The following is a 17628-nucleotide window of genomic DNA, read 5'->3' on the forward strand; positions in this document are numbered from 1 at the left end:
GTCACTGTTGACCTTCTTTGTATAAAACTAAGACTACAACCTTTCCCAAACCTCAGCCAAGAACTGTGAGAGCCTAAACACAACCATAAAAAGTTGAATAATGCTGCAGGCTTGTTGGCACAAGCCGATGCTGTACTGCAAGATTGGATATTTTGGCAGAAAAAATGAAATATGGGTGCAGTATTAATATTTTTGAGACTTGCCAAATATTTTAACTAATATGCTAACAACATTTTCTAATCATATTGATAAAAAACAGAATTTGGGCACCATTACATTACCTCCAAAACTTATTTGCTGTTACAGTTAAGTAATACTGTATATATGAACGTGATTTCTAGGAGAGCAGGTTGTTCGTGCAGGTCGTAGGGAGGAGGTCGAGGTGGGTAGTGGACGTACTGGACAAAACAAAGGAGTTTGACCCCTGAGATCGTAGTTTGCATCCTGATTCCTGCGTGTGTTTAGGTACAGGCGACAAAAGGACTTTGGTGAAAAGTCAAGGAAAAACTGTTTAAATGTTAATAACCTCGTCCTTCAAGTCACTTTTGACTTTATCAGTATTAAACCACGATCTTTCCATAACCTGAACCAAGTGCTGTGAGCACTTAAACAATACAATAAAAAAGATAGTTGCCATATGAACATTTTGTGACTTGGTAAACATGTTCATAAACAACATTCCCTAATTTAGGTGGAGTTACGTTTGTTTCACAGTGTATTTATGCATAATTTCTAGGAGACAGGCTTGAACTGGGAGTGATGATAACAATAGTTTGAGGAGCAACAGACTGAGATTTTTTCCAGTTGAGTAAGTCAAAACACAAACTGGGTTTCTCTACTTGTTATTTGATGGATTATTCCCAGTACGATTATTCAAAAGACATAAGGCATCTAAAATGACATCAAAACCTGATGTTTGCCAATAAAATATGAGCCAAGAAACTCAAGTTCCAGCAAGAAGCGCTGTGCAAAACTCAAATTTCCGAATCAAATATTGTAATAAACTGACACAGAGAGACCACATCGACACAGATATTTCATCAGCTTTTAACAAAATGAGTTCTGGTTTTAAATGTGATGACAATTTATATAATGATACATTTCTGCTTCTGTATCTCACTACCAGCTGCTGTTGAATTGTGTAAATGTGTGTGATTACATGACCTTTCCTGACTAAAACCAATCATTAGATATACTTTAACAGAATAAACGAGTACACGTGTGCAATGCTTGTTGTGATCTCATCTAAACCCTCCTGTCATCATTAAGCATGAGGCTTTTTACTTCAGCCACGAGGCATCTGACAGGTGGAGGGCTCCAGTTTGTTGAAAGTTTTGTTTTCTGGCGCAGCAGCAGCGAGCTGCTTCTTTCAAGTCGGGGTCGTTCTGGGGCTAATCCCTCCAGCAGTCCCACAATCCACTGCTGTTTAACACATCAACTGAACAGACTGGGATAATATGCCAAAACCACGCTGACACACACACACACACACATAAAGGAATAGGCTTTACTATAACTGCATAAAAGCATTTTACACACTAAACGCTTGATGCTCACCAGGAATAAAAAAGAGTATAAATGTCTGGCTCTCTTATGCACACATAAAAACAATCATACTCATCTTCTTTTGCTTTTACCACACACACACACCTGACAGCAATACACTCATTAAGTGACAGTTTGTCCAGATGAGCGCTGTGTTTGGATGAATCTCCTGGGAAGAGCAGTCAGCCTTCAACAAGACCAACGTCTACTGCTGCAAGAAAAAACCCGATGAATAAACACACACACACTGTGCAGTCTGGAAAACAGACAGTAATGGCTGCTGCGCAAACAGAGGGAGTGACGAGATGATGAGGAGAGATGGTAACGAGGGACATAAAGAAATGACACGACGTGACAAGAGAGAAGAAAGAGAAAAAAGCCGGAACGACAAACCGAGGGAGGAGGACGAGGCGACGTAGTGAGAGATGGAGGGAGATGGTGACAAAGACAGAGCGAGTGGATGTGAGATGCTTTCATGGTGTGTCAAAGACTCTTGGACTTTTACTCCCACTCTGCCCGTCTGTCTGTAGTCAAGGAGAAAACACTCTGCAGAGCTTTTCAATCAACACTGTACTGTCTTCTCTCAGCGGCCTCAAATCTCACACAGCTATCGCAGAATGATGCTGGTCCAAGAGGCAATGCTTACAAAAACTCTTGAGCTGCTTTGAGCGTGCTAGCATGTTCCAATCAAGAGGCAACTACCACGGCTTGAGGCCAGTGTGGAAGTACTTTAAAGTGCAATGCCACTGACGGCCACTAGATGCTCCAACTAACTCCCCTTCAAAAAGCATCAACTTCTGTCTGGAAATACTAAGTCAGCCATTTTTTCTGAGTCATTATGCTCTTAATCAATAAATTCAGGCCCTCTAATAAGGTTGTTGGTGGTCGTTTGGGAAATTATTGCTCCGTTAATAAGATTTGAAGCTTTGATGTCTGCCGTGTGGCTGTTGATTGATGGCTATGATTGACAATTTGCTCACCTAGGGATGGGAACTGATAAGATTTTATTAATAACAACGCCATTGTCAATTCTACTTATCGGCCCGATTCTTTATAAATTCCCTTATTGATCCCTGGTCAATTTTCTGTGTGGAAAAAACGTAGGCCTACACAGGTTTTCAGCTGTTTTATTATCTCTGAGTCTGAACACAGTGTAGAAACAGAGCAGCTGCAGCGGGCTGGAGGAAGTGATTCTACTCAGTGAAGGGATTGCTTGGAGATCAACCCCAAGTTCCCTCAGTATTACTGTTCTGCACTGCAGTGTGGTGAGCCAGCGGCCTGTTAGCTAGCCCGTTAGCCCTGGTTGGTAACAGCTGAGGGTCCACTGCTCTTTAGTTAGCTTCGTTAGCTCCAGCACCAGACCGACAGAACAGCAGCTCTCCCTGCAGCCCGGCCCACTCACAATACCGGGTCAACACCGGGTTTTCTTGGTTATTTTGAGTATGTTTTATTTGCTATCTCGGTCCTACCGCCATGACTCCTTCCTGTTGCAAGTTTCTAGCAGTGTAGACGCATGAGTTTGACGTCATTGTTTTGCAATGCACAAACGTCAGAAAAACATGCAGGCATCGATAAAAGGAACTGATGCTCAGAGGCATACGATTCCAATGGATCGGACAATTTGAAACCAGTTCTCAACTGGAACTGGTTCTCGATTCCCATCCCTACTGCTGCTCTACCCATCTACGGGACTCACACTGAGTCAGACTATTGTCACAATATATGGCAAATTTAATGTTAATTGATTACGATGTCCTGTTAGCACAATCTAGCTAAAGTAGCTAACGTTAGCCTTACGTATACATGCTCATTTAAAATGCATACACACATACGTACAGTATACAGATGTACACAGTCTGTTTTATTGTTTTTTTTTCCTTATTCAGTTTTAACAACTTATTAGTTTGGCTGTTTTAACACAGATTTAAAAGCATAAACAGGGGCAGCAAAGTGGCTTCAGCTTGATGCCCTACACAGATTATAATGTTTCATTGCAATAACAATGTTTAAATGTATAAAAAAACAGATGTATAAATACATAAACTTCCATTCTAGTTTCAACATTACGCTGTGGTCCCTCTGGCTTTCTTAAAATGTCCAAACAACAACAGAAACAAAACATTTTTAAAACACATATTTTTGTAATTTGCAATAGGACATCACATTTAGCACACATTAGCTAATCGTTTCCTCAGTCTTCATCATTTGGCAAATAATATAATGACTCCAGATGCGAAACATGTTGAACGTATCCCACTAATCTGTATCTAATTTGTATCTTGCGCTCAACCTGGATTTTCATCTGGGTTATTTTTCAGAGGTTACTTCACACCGTTAATAACCCAACATTCCCAAAGTCACACATCAGCAGCAAATAAAAAGTAAGCTTTGCAATTTATTTGATATGAGTTGCAGATGCCTTTCACTGTATTGGCTTTACTGGTAAAACAGTAATAAAACTGGACATGTATGTACACATACTGTATGTACATGGACAGGTACACACACACACACACACACATACAGTCTGCAGTAGGAGACCTGAGTGGTGTCAGTCTGCCAGAGATCCTCTCTGTGCATCTCTGGACTGAGCGCCAATTAAGTGGAGTTGTCTCCCTTTCAGCACCTTGTTAACCTAATTGGATTAACGAGGGGGAACCATTTGACAGACAGCTGATTTAGGAGCAGCGTGGCAGCATCATACCGGTACACAAAATCTTAATAAGTCTTATTAATTTTGACTTAATATGTCAACATCTTGACAAGTCATTCCAAATAAATGCACAAAACTGCATCAAAGTGAGCTACATTTTTTTGGACTTCTAAAATGAAATCATCTGTCTTGGTTCGATTAACAGAACAGGAGATGAATCACTAGCATAACACGATTACTAAACCCTCCACGGATTTTCTAATGTTACACATGAGAACAATTAATGTGACCATAAGAGACCCACTGAGTCATGATTTCAGTTATGACAGAGCTCACTTTCAGTAAACATTCAAAGGAAAAAATGGGGCTTTTCATTGGGAAAATCTATTTGTCCAATTCAGATTGGTTAAAGTAATTAACAAAGACTCGTGCTTTCCATCTCATTGAAGCCCCCGTGTTTTTGAAATTATACTGTACAGTAGGGTTTCATAAAAATTCAAGGTCCCACGGGTTATGAAACTTAATCATCACAGATGGCTTGTTTTGCAGAAAGATTTACTGCTGGTTACAACCGACACTACAATGTTGGAGAACAGATAAAAGCATCGGGAACAAAAACAGGAAAGGGACTGTAACATTAGTACCATTTTGTCCGAATACAATCTGTGGGCTTTTTGAATATTACGTCGCGTATCGTACACCTGTGAGCTGTAAAAAAACAGCTGTGTTTGTGAGTGTGTGTGTGTGTGTGAGTGTGTCAATAAATGCAAAGAGTGCATGGAAATTACACAGTCGCTGAATGAAGGAATTTCCTGTCGTGCTCGGTTTCAACAGCAGAGATCCAAGACTGACTTGAGACAGATTTATTGACAGATTTATTGACAGATTTATTGACGGACAACTGAACACAGCATCACACTGGCACCGTAAAGTTGAGTGTCACATTATCGATTAATTGTTTTAGACATTGCAAAACAACTGCTGGTTCCAGCTTCTAAAATGAAAGGATTTGATGCTTTTCTTCATCATATTTGATAATAAACTGAATATTTTAGGCAGGCAGGGAAGCATTTTTCACTATAATCTGATATTTTATAGACCAAATGATCGCTTCATTAATTGAAATAATGAAAATAAACTTCTTTTGCAGCACATAAAGCATGACTGGTTTCCACATTTTGAAAAGTTCCCAGCTTTGTCTTAAGATCTAGGTTTGCAGAAAGGCCTGTAGACTCACTTAAAACTGGTTTTGGTAGTGGATCAGTATCGACTATAAAAAAGCCTGATCCAATTCAGGTCCTTTGTTAATTGTACCAGGTGGTTAAAACACAGCAAAAAGCACTGTGAGAGGGTGAAACATGAGTGGAGGATACCGCTGTGTGGCAGCGAGAGAGGCTATTAGAGCAGCTTTGGGTTAAAAACTACACTTAACTTCAATTTTAGCAACATTTTATTGGTGAACCACACTTCTAAAGCGCTGCTGATGGTTGAAAATTGTATTTACATTTCAGTATTTTGTTTGGGCTGAATTAATCTCACCCAACATGAAGCTTCTTTGACTATTTTAGGTTATTTTCAAACCCACAGTTGCCATTTGCCATTTAGCTCAAACTTGCAGAATACTCTTTAATAGTCGGGTTGATCGAGGTCGGTTCTCGTTCCCACGACAAACGGACCAAATTAGTTTGTGACTGGACCGAGATCACCTCCTCTAAAGGGTCTCCGTGCGGTTGTTGTCATACTTGAGTACGATTGCTGTGTTCAGATCAACCCAAACAAACTGTACGAAAGGGGAAAACCAACCAGAGTCTGATTCAATTGGACTAAACAATGCAGGTTTGGAAACGCCCTTAAAGAAAATAACAATCTAGGACTCAATGGAAGACCAAATTATTTGGTAAGATGGAGGTTTCTTTGCAGCAATTAGGACTTTAAATGTGCAAGCCTAGCTAAACCAACAATAACCAGTGTCTTTTTCCCAATTAGAAGCAGAGAACTGGCAGACTAGACGTCAGCTGGCAGGACCGAGGTCCGGCTCGGGTCAAGTCAGGACGAGTTGGTTCAGGGTTTCAGACTCAGTCAGGGTCCAGGACAGAATGGACCAAATGAGACAAAAGTGTCGGAATAAAAGAGTCTTTGTCTGTTCCCACTTTAGATTTGATAATCAAACAGTATTACATAAGAAGAGTCCTCACACCGCATGTCTGTGAATTTGTGTGTGTGTGTGAGTTTTAGTGTGCGTGCATGTGTGTGTGTGTGTGTGTGTGTGTGTGTGTGTGAGTTGTCTCTCTGCCAGTATAACCCACTGGTAATTGGGGTGGCTTCCAGCTCCTCTGGTGAAGGGTGTGGATGGTCATAATGAGAGGAGTTGTGTGTGTGTGTGTGTCTATGTCTATTTGTGTGTGTTTGTGTCACAGTGATTGTTTGGGGGTGATGGCGCCTCAACGCCAAGTGCTGTTGGCCTGTGCTGGCGAGCCGCCGACCCTCAGGCTTCGCCTTTTGTTTAACCCAGATCAGTTTGAAGAGGGGAAGCCTCTCGACCACCCACAGACCCGGAGGACTCTGATTGGCTGTGACAGGCTGTAAAGAGGAACCTGACTGGTTTTGACAGTTAAGGCCCGCCGGCCTGTTTGCTGACCCAGACTGGATGGAAAGGTGAAAAGGTTCAGATGGCGGGTCGTCGGGAGAAAAAGCAAAAAATAAAAGATTACAGTCTCCTGTAGGAACAATCAGGAGGTTCAGTCTTGAAGAGGTTGGTGGAGTAATCACCATAAATCAGCTTTATTGTCTCTAATTACATATCATATCCCATTAATGGTAAATGTATTGAAATATATAGCATTTAAATAGTGGTTCAAGTGTTTTGTTTCCATTTCCACTATTTAAAAAGCAGCTCTTTATAAACAAGTTTGACTGAAACTAATGTCTTAATGTCAGGTTTGTTCTGCAAGTGCAAGATGCAACATTTTCCTTGTAGTCACTTATTTGTCCAAGAAAAAAAGGCAAAGTAAAGGCCAGTCTTAAATCACGTATTGGTTGTAAAGTGCTTTGCTGCCTTGCCAGGTGTGAGAGAGAAAGGTCAGAGATGAAAACAAGTAGAAACGACGAGATACGAGTACGAGACACGGTACGAGAGTCTGCACCTTTATCCCCGTTTGTACGATTCATCGCTTCTCGTTCCTTTAGATTTGGTCAAACAACAATTCTTGTGAACTAGTGAACTATTGGTTGTTTGTGGCAAAAACAGGGACTGAAAAAACACTTAAGTGGTCATAAACTGATGCGTTGGTGTAACAGTAGCACCGTCCACCTGTTTTTGTTCACATTTTTTAATTTGCGCATTAAAAAACCTGAATGGAAACATTTGAAATAATCTCCCAAACATCCCCAAAGTGTTTTTACGCTTGGCTGAAGTGGAAAAAATTGGTGAGTCGATAAAAGCAAAAGGCGACAAAGTGCAATGGAAGCAGACTTGGCGAATAAATCATGATGTACAGGAAGTATGTGACTATTCAGACGCTCCTAGAATGAATACATGAAACAAACATAACTGTCATTTTTCCATCCTCTTTTAATTACATCATCTTGGTTTAACGGCTCGACTGGAAAATTAGTGCTACCAGCTGTTCATCTCGACATCACAGCTCCTAAAATTTGCATTGCAGTGAATGGAAACACACATTCATTTTTTAAAATTAATTCATTTTTCTTTTTTTTCTTTTGCAGATTTCCTGGAAATTCAGCTAAAATTTTTGGGCTCATCTGGTCCAAAAAATGAGAAAATGAGGCAGCTGTGGTCAGCTCTGGTTCAGCTCTGGTTTTTCTCTTGATTGCGACTGGTTTCTGTATTTTTCGAGTCGTGTGAGAACATTTAACACACAGGAGAAATCATCTTATTAATGTCATGAAAATGGCCGTAGAGAGCGGACCACATACCGCTGTGGGATGGAGACGAAGCGTGAGCGAAGTGAAGAGTGAGTGAGAGCCTCTTTAACTCATTCTCATTGATTTCAGCTTCAAATACCTCACACACACACACACACACACACACATTCCTCTCCTCATCTCTCGTTCCCACACTCACTCACTCGCTCACTCTAATGAATAAGACATGAGGCTTTTTTATCTTTACCCAACGCTGCTCATTAATATCGATATAAAGAGGAAATGCACAGGTCTGCAATCGGCTCTAATTGAAAACCTCGGCATCGATTTGACACCGTCTTTCTCTTCCTCACTCTCTCTCCTTCTTTCACTCATCTTTCCTCCTTCTCTCGCCATCTCCTCATCACCACTTCATCTCCTCCTCCTCGTCTCATAAATGTCACCGTTTTGTTCCCTCTTTCTCCCCCCCCCTCGCTCGCTCATCCTCGTCAAATAAATCTTTTTCATTTCTCAAATCCTTTCTTTCTTTTTTCCTCTCTGTCTCCGATCCCCTCCGTCTCTGTTTCTCCTTTCCATCATCTCCTTCCATCGCATAAATCCCATTTCATTTCTGACTCCACAGGTGGCGGAGGAGGATGGAGGAGGGAGGACGTGTTGCCATGGAAACGCTCTCGGCCTCGCTTAGAGTCGATGCGGCGCTGCGCAACCCGGCGAGATCCGCATCCGCACGCGTTAAACAAACACACGCGCGCACACACACACAGAGGCACATAGCTAATAATAATGTGTTTATCTTTGAGGAACTGGGGGTTTTATGAAGATGAAGAATATGATACTGTGTGTGTGTGTGTGTGTGTGTGTGTGAGTGTGACGGAGTGAGTGTGGACACGTGTGCATGCATGCACATGTATGAGGCCATGCATACAAGATTTCCATCTCTACACACACACACACATATCCCTCTGCCTCTTCACATCTTGATGTTAAAGCGGTTTAACCGAATTAAAATGGACAGGTGTGTGTGTGTGTGTGTGTGTGTGTGTGTAGATGTGAGTGCATGCATACTGTATGTGTGCATTCAAGCATCTCCACTTACACGGCCTGTTTTCTCCTCCCATGTGGCCTGATTTCGAACGGTCAGTCAATTAAGATTTAAGTGTGTAAGCATGTACGTGTGTGTGTGTGTGTATGCAGGGCCGTGCACTTAACTTTTCCACTCTTACACAGACAAAATCCTCTAATCTCCCTTCTAACATCCTGATTTTTTTTAAATGTTTAGTGAAATTATGTGCAGTATAGTTAAATTATTAGAAGACGTTTTGAACTGTGATCAGGATCCTCCCGGTTTGAATCATTCTGCCCTTTTAAGAAAAAATCTGGGTTTTTTCCAGCAAAAATTGGTGGAATCTGCAAAAAATCTTCATAAAAGATAAGCCTTGTATACAACAAGTCATTCAAATTAAACAAGATACGTCATTTGTAACTGCACTCCAGAGCGTCACGTATAAACATTCTCTTATCTGACGCCACCATCATGGAGACGACGCCAGTACAAAATCACTGTTAAAACAAAAACAACAAGTTTTCTGCTGTAGTTAAGGTTTTTTTTTTAGGTTTAAGGTTTATAGCTCTTCCCAACAGACGCGCTCGAAGGTGGAGAAAACCTGTCGACATGATGAATGTTTAAACTACGGAGGAAACGCCGCACGCTTTCTGGCAACCCTTCCTGAAAGACATGAATGTCAGATGGTCTGTTTCGTAAAGTTATAGTTCTGTTCGACAATCCAAGAAGCACTCGAGCTGGAGCGTACCGATGCCTTTAGGTGCAAAAAAAGGACTCGGTTAGAGAAGGATGGTTTAGATTAAAATAACCACTCGATTCAGGTTGGGAAACGCTCACTGTTCTTTATCGTTTTTAACATGTTAACATTGTGTTTTAGCACATTTTCAAATGTTACATTCTTAACCAGCACAAACCTTTCTGCTATCTGCACATTTCTGGATAAACTGTATCAACTTTTGCACATATTGCAACTAACAATCATTCTCATTATCGATTAATCTGATGATTATTGTCTTGATTAATCGTTAAGTCTATAACAGATAACAGTGCTCATCATGATTTCCTGAAGCCCAATTATTAATTTACTTGTCCACCAACAGCCAGTTGACTGTATTATCATAGAAAAGCAGAAAATGATCACATCTGAGAAGCTTGAACCAGCGAATCTTTTGAAATTTTGCTAAAAAAAACACTTTTGATTAATTGACTAATCTTTCAGCTCTAATTGTCTTAATTGGTGGGACGATTCTATTTTATTACGCCAGTCTGAACATAAACTGTGACATAAACAGCATCTGCTGAACCTGGTTTGTTGGCATGACAGGTGTATGTGTTTGTGAACACGTGTGTGTGCGTGTGTGTGTGTGTGTGTTCACACAGGGGTGGGAACACACGGCTGAATGCTAATATGACAGTCTACAGCAGAGGACAGCAGATGAGGAACGAGGAGCGTTCACTGCTAGACGAGGAGAGCTCGTGCACGAGCATGAACTCGATGACTCGCTTCACCAAGGACACACACACACACACACAGTCTAGCACCTACATAACACACCACCACACACAGAGATGCACACACACACATTTTAAGGCACAGTTGAAAGCAGACGTACTGTAGCACACATACATACACAGAGAGAGAGAGAGACAGGTGCCAGCCTACATATAAGCAAAAAAATGTGCACTTTTTCCATTTTACTTCATTTTTTCACCCCTTGTCTCTCTCTCTCTCTCTCACACACACACACACACACACACACCGCCTACGGTACATGAACACACACACACACACAAACATGTAAATTACTGTTGAAGGGCACCCAGAGTTTGAGAACAACGCCAACTCAGCACGGCTTAAAAAAGCACACATATCCTAATTGTTTCGTCTTTGACCAGGAGGAACAGAAGCAGCTCGTCACCGTCCGGATGTTCATGAAACTTTGTCGGACGACCTTCTCACACCTGCAGTCAAAACTTCTGGACAGACCGAAGCCAAGGACAGCGGCAATGACACCCTGAACTACTGCCACACCTGAGAGTCAGGAATGCAGCAAAAAAAAAAAAAAAAACACCTGGATGCTGACAAGGACGACGACATGGAGGAGAAACTCCAGCACAAAGAAACACTTACCCAGACTACGTTTAAGATTTTACTGATTTAACTACTATTTTTGTATGATATTTGTCATTTCAGGTTGTGCCACTGCAGAAATCTTAAAGATTTTCATGCTAAAACTTACAAGGATAACAATTATTGCAGGGTGCAGTGCAGGGCTGCAACTAACGATTATTTTCATTATCAAATAATCTGTTAATTATTTTCTCAATTAATCGTTTACTCTTGGAAATGTTAAAAAAATAGTCACAAAATTGCACTGGCAATGTTTTCAATTAGCTTGTTTTGTCTGATTAACAGCCCAAAACCTTAAGATATTCAGTTCATTGTCATATATGACAAAGAAAAACAGAAAATTGTCACATTTGAGATGCTGGAACCAAATGACTGATTATTTCATTCATTTTCCATTGATTGATTAATTGTTGAAGTGCTCTCTGTTCATTCAGCAGTATTTTCTGTATGTAATATGTTTAACATGATCACATGACTGCACACTAGTACCCTGGCTGTGATGGATTATTGGTTTATCTTGTTTGTATGTCTGCATGTATGAAACTTGTATTGTGGTGTTTACACCTGGATTAGCCCCAATCCTGGTTTTTAGAGACCTGAAGATGCTAACTGGTGACGCTGTCTCCTAGAAATTACCCTCATGATAAATAAAGTATCTCTCTATATTAGTACGTGTCTATTAGAAACTTTAAATTAAGAGGTAAAGTTAAGGAACAAAAATCCAGAGAAAGTTACATTTAATTGCAGGTTTTCTGTCTCTGTTGTCAGAGACGATTAAGAACAACACTTGTTTTGATGTAATAATGAGACATTTTCACTGATATCTACTATGAGTGAAGTTTTCATATTTAACTGAGGTTTTTTTTAACTTCTATCCAAAATGTCAACAAAATTCTAGCTGTTTGAGTTGAATCCAAACTGTTTTATTTGTGTAAATGTAACTGTTTAACTAACCTTTCCCTGTTATTAAATCATGATCGTTACATGCTGTTATCACACATTAGAAAATGTGAAAAACAGACTTAAATCTCACATAATTTTCGCCTCCAACACATAACCAGTGTTTCAGATTTTATGCTCGATTTACAAAATGTAGTTACATGTTGTATGAGGACATTTGCACCTTAGAAGAGGCTAAAATTACAAACAAACACACAGAGAGAATCCAGCAGCTGGTCGGGTCAAGCCTGTGGCCGCCTATGTACGCTAACGTCGGCCTGCGGGCAGATCCAGGTGGGAGGATATTACAAATGAAATTAGGATCACTTAACTTCACAACAAACAGATTTATCTGGGATGAGGCTCATAACAGCCACCAACAATCCCAATTTAGTGCTACGAGAAAAGTTTTAGGGGAGAAAATAATCTCCATCTGTCATGTAGTAACTAAAGCTTTTAGTGGTTTAATCCAAAACACGTTGAACCACAAAAAACTCTGCAACTCTTTACACTTGATTTATTGTTTGATCTATAGTTTAGTCTATTAAGTGTCAAAAATAATGACAAATTGCTTGTTTTGTCTGACTAATGATCAAAAACCCAAAGGTCATTTTACACAGTTGAATCTGTAAATATTTTACCCAAAAAATGACTTAAATTCACTGATTATTACAATAACTTATTATTACAATTAGTTGTCTGTAAATTTACTAATTCATTAATCTAATCTATTAATTAGATTAGATCCATTAATCTAATCTAATCTATTAATTCTCAATTACCAGCATGTTTTTTCCAACCCTATTGCCAAACAAGAGCATCGATATCGAGCAATTCTGCAAAACTCTGGATTATGTTCAGTGATAACGTTTGTTTTAAATTCCTGTATTCTACAATATCTGTGCAGGTGCATCTGTGAGCAGCTACAATGTGGTTCAGATTTGGGAAAGATCGAGGTTCAGTTAATAAAAAAGCAAATGTTAATTGCAAGTCCACAATGTGAAGTGAAGTGTTATATATACATGTCCATTCACCACTCCGACTTCCACATCCTTACTTCCTCCTCACTACGTAACGTACAGGACACACTTCCTGCTTTGGTACTGAACACTGGCATCAGACGTATAGTATATATGAATACAGGGCTGTTTCTGCAGGAATACACCAATGTCAATGAGCAGCAATCATCAACAGTCAAGGACATAAAACGCAATGAAGAAAAAAAACATTTTCTTATTAAGTAAAAATAAATATAGCTATAAAAAAAGAATTAAAACCCAGCATCACATCAAGGCAAAAATAGAAACACTACTACCATTCAGTACATAAAAAATATGGAAAGATAAGATTAAAAGTAATGATAAATAAATGCAAGATAAAGTGCAAGTGTGCAAGTCTCTGTATTACATTAAGAGATTCAGTCTTTCAGTGGCCACAGCAGTAAAAGAGAGTCTGAAGCACATTCAAGACACACTGACGTACGTACACAGAAAAGTGAAAAAAAGGGGACTCTGGGTGTCACATCACACAAGAAAATGATGACAAGCTGAAACTAATGATTCAAGAATCACTGCAGTCCTTTCCTTTTGCTGTCACTCTGCTAACATGATTGCATGTTACTGCTAATTACTTTCCTAACCGGGCTCATTACGGCTTCCGTACTTTGACATGTGTGCTTTTGCAGTGATTTGATGAACCGTCGCCCGCCATCCCGGCTGCTGTGAGTGTCCGTCACTCATGTCAAAAACATCAGACACCTCACAGACTATGAAGAGCTACATATATATATATATATATATATAAAGTAACGTCACTTCTTCTACTTCGTCTTGAACGTTTCGAGCAAGATTTTAAGAAATCATGACTATCAACGCCGGCTCTGAACACGACTGTTCCCAGAATAATATCAAGGCAAACTGCGCGAGATCCGCCGAGGTGACACACGACTTTGAAGACCAATTTACACTAAAACTGCTGCGGCTTCCTCCTCAAATTTGAGTCACAAAAACATTGATGTTTGCACTGCCGACAGCAGAACGTGTACATCTGCTGAAAATCAAACACAGTACGCGGCTCATGAAATCAGTATGCAGAAATAATGAATACACCAGTGCAAATAATGATATCATCTACAAATTAGAGCTGGTAATGATGGACTACACCCAATGCCAGTGGCTCTGGATACACACACACACACACACACACACACACACACACACACACTGATGGATAGGCAGGCAGAGAGCCACCGGGCTTAAAATTTCAGCACGTGCCAAAATCCAACCGACATTTTTAGCTTAATGAAATTTAAAGTGGGAACACATTACGACGGCGATACGAACACATTGTTCTGCCAGCCGGTGTCAATGGATGTGTGTGGTTTCCATGGACACCGAGAAGAGGAGGCAGGTGAGAGAGGAAGGGAGAGCCATTGTTCACCAACAACCCATGTACATTTTATGATTGTTAATTTTTTTTTTAGTGTGTGTGTGTTTTTCTTGCTTACTGCTATTAAAAAAAAGGCTGTGTAGCGTTATTGGAGTCATGGAGGGAGGATTTGGCTCGAAGATTAACCCACTGCACATCAAAGATAATCTGTCAGCAAGCAGATATGTGTCAGCAGGCCAGAGGAGAAAAGAGATGGAGAAGAGGAGGAGGGAGATGAAAGGAGAGGCCGTGCAGAAACCGACGTCGGACACCGTTACTCCAACATCCACCACCTTAACCGTGCGTGGGGGGAAGGGAGGGAAAGGGAAGGGGAAGGGGAGGGATGGCGGCACATCATCTGTATTTAACATGAAAAAAAAAAACAGGGATTGCAAATGGCCACTGGAGGAGAAAGCCGACAGGAAGTGACTGACGGTATTCTGGTCGGCTGGTTGTCAGTTGAGGGCAGGCGGCTCTGCTCGTCTACGCATCATTCACAGATGTGGGGCAAGCTGCCGCCTCCATACTTCACCGGTGAAGCGAGAAGATGTGTGTGTGTGTGTGTGTGTGTGTGTGTGTGTGTGTGTGTGTGGGTAGGAGGAGGAGGAGGAGGAGGAGGGTTAGCCCAAGGTTGTTTTAAGGCGTCTGCACTCGATCTGCCAACCTCTTTTTGTTAAATATCCACTTGACTTTCAACTGACAACCTTTAAGAAATAGTTCACATAATTTTGCTGAGAGTCAGATGAGAAGATCGATTCCAATCTCAGACACGAGAGCGGTATCAATCTTCTCATCCGAGCAAGCAAGTAAACATATTTTCCACAATCTCAAACTAAGCCTTTAAAGGATTTGGCTGGTGATTTTCTATGTTTTTCTTATCGTCAACAAATGTGCAGAGCCAAACCAACAATGAACTGATCTTCTTACAAGTAGTGTGTGTGTATCCAAAGCCTGATACATCTTATTCTTCTGTGCTCTGAACCTGCATTTTTGTTCCTAAAATCTATTAAGAACATGTCAATGAACCACACTGTTGCATGTGACATGATCCTTATATCATGGAAAAGTATGGGCATGTTAGTTTGCTTAGAAACGGCTCCAAACAGTAATAACAGCGATCATGTTTTCAGTCTCCGGAGAGTAGTTCTGTGTACGACAGATGCCACAGCGCATGCGTGGTTCCATTTACAGAAAGCTTGCTGTGCTACATTTCACAACCTCTTGATTGCCGTTGTTAGTCTTTGGAGCGATTTCTACATAAACTAATGTGTCTGTAATTATTGTGGTGAAGGAACATGTCACACAGTGCAACAGTATGACTCACTGACATGTTTTTAATCGTTTTTGGACAACAACGGAGGTCTACGGCACAGAGGAATAAGATATCAGGCTTTGAATACACAAACAATACTTACTAAGGAAGCAAAGGCCAAAATGTTCCACACAATGTCCTTATATTCATGTGCATTACACTGCATGGACAAGCTTTGTTCATGCTTTCACATCTTACGTTCCTGTAAGGCATTATGGCTGCATAACTGGGGGAAATTACATCAAAATACACCTGCCACTTACAAAAAAGAGAAGAAAAAAAATCTTCACATCCATTGAATTTGTGAGGAAAACTGGAGCAAAGGCAGACAACTGAAAGGACATAGTTAGTCAATGTGTTAAATCATTAGATTTGGCTCAGATGTGCAGCTGACAGGGAACATTGCTCTTGGATGTTCCACTATTGTGAGTTTTTTTAACCCCCCCCCCCCCCCCCCCCCCCCCCCCCCCCCCCCCCCCCTCTTTAGAAAGCTTCCATTTATTGTTGTGCTCCAAATAAAACACACACACACACACTTCACCTTATAATCACACTCCATGAATTTCATCCAGTGCAGTGAAACGAATCAGCCAGATTATATTAGATTATAACGCCAGACTGATTTCATCTCGCGCACGCTCCTGCATTATTAATCTGACAGTAATGTAGCCCGCCGTGCGCAATGAATCTCAGACAAAGAGAAAAGAGAGAGACAGTCCTCCATGTCTTTTTTTTTTTGTTTACTCCCGTGTTTTTTTTTTCTTCTCCCCTCTCTGTGTATCAGAATGTCCGTCCAGATCCCTTCATGAATTATTCATCAGGTCCCCTCGGCCCTAATCCTCGCCTTTGTGTCGCTGTAGTGCCAGTGCGCCTCCAGGGATCCGGGGTTACTGCATCGGCTGGACGCTGTCACTGTCACAAATCTCTGTAATTTCCCCAATAATATTCCTGCAGTGGTTTACAGCGCGCCTGCAATACTCCAGGTGTTATGTTAGTGACCTGCTTTTGTTTTTGTGATTTGCCTCTTAAAATGCCACTGTAATATCCGTATTCATTCAATGTCTGGAGTGAGTTAAATGGTATTTTTTTAACCCCTCCACGCTACATAAAGACTATAAATCTCTGCAACATTAAGCTGAGAGTGAGCTTTTTAAATATTCATTTAAATAATGATATTCCAATCATATTAAATAGCGTTACAATGTGATGTTTTATCCAAGATTTCGCCCTATATTTCTTATCCTGTCTTGTGGTGTCTACATGTCTCCCCTATGTGGGTTAAAATTGACCTCATTACCTCCTCCAGTGTCTCTAGATTGTCTACTAGTGTCTTTATTGTGACCTAATTTTGATTTTATGCAATGCATGTCTCCTATGGCATCTCTATGATAATCCTACAGGGACACAATGTTCAATAATGAGCCTTTAGTGACATTTTTTATGTCTCTAAGACACCGATATAAATTCGAAAATGATATTCTTACAGTATGATATTAATTCGATATTTTGCTCTAGTATCGATTAAACATGTGTATTACACACGTTTTTAGGGACATGTTCTCCAAATTTCATTTTCAGTTTGCAGTGACTGTAAAATGTCAAGATCAATATTGTGCCCAGCATGAAAAAAAAACCAAAACAATAAGCTTTTAATACCGGTTGAGTGTGAAGTG

The 17628-nt window shown here is 40.5% G+C and overlaps 1 protein-coding gene across 8 annotated transcripts in view; it reads right to left on the bottom strand.

Annotated features, from left to right (window-relative positions):
- The window catches only part of cspg5a (chondroitin sulfate proteoglycan 5a), a 59869-nt gene that overhangs the window by 41436 nt on the left and 805 nt on the right, over window positions 1-17628 (bottom strand). The window lies entirely within an intron of this gene.

Source organism: Thunnus maccoyii, chromosome 10 (genome assembly GCF_910596095.1).
Source record: "Thunnus maccoyii chromosome 10, fThuMac1.1, whole genome shotgun sequence".
Classification (NCBI taxonomy): Eukaryota; Metazoa; Chordata; class Actinopteri; order Scombriformes; family Scombridae; genus Thunnus; species Thunnus maccoyii.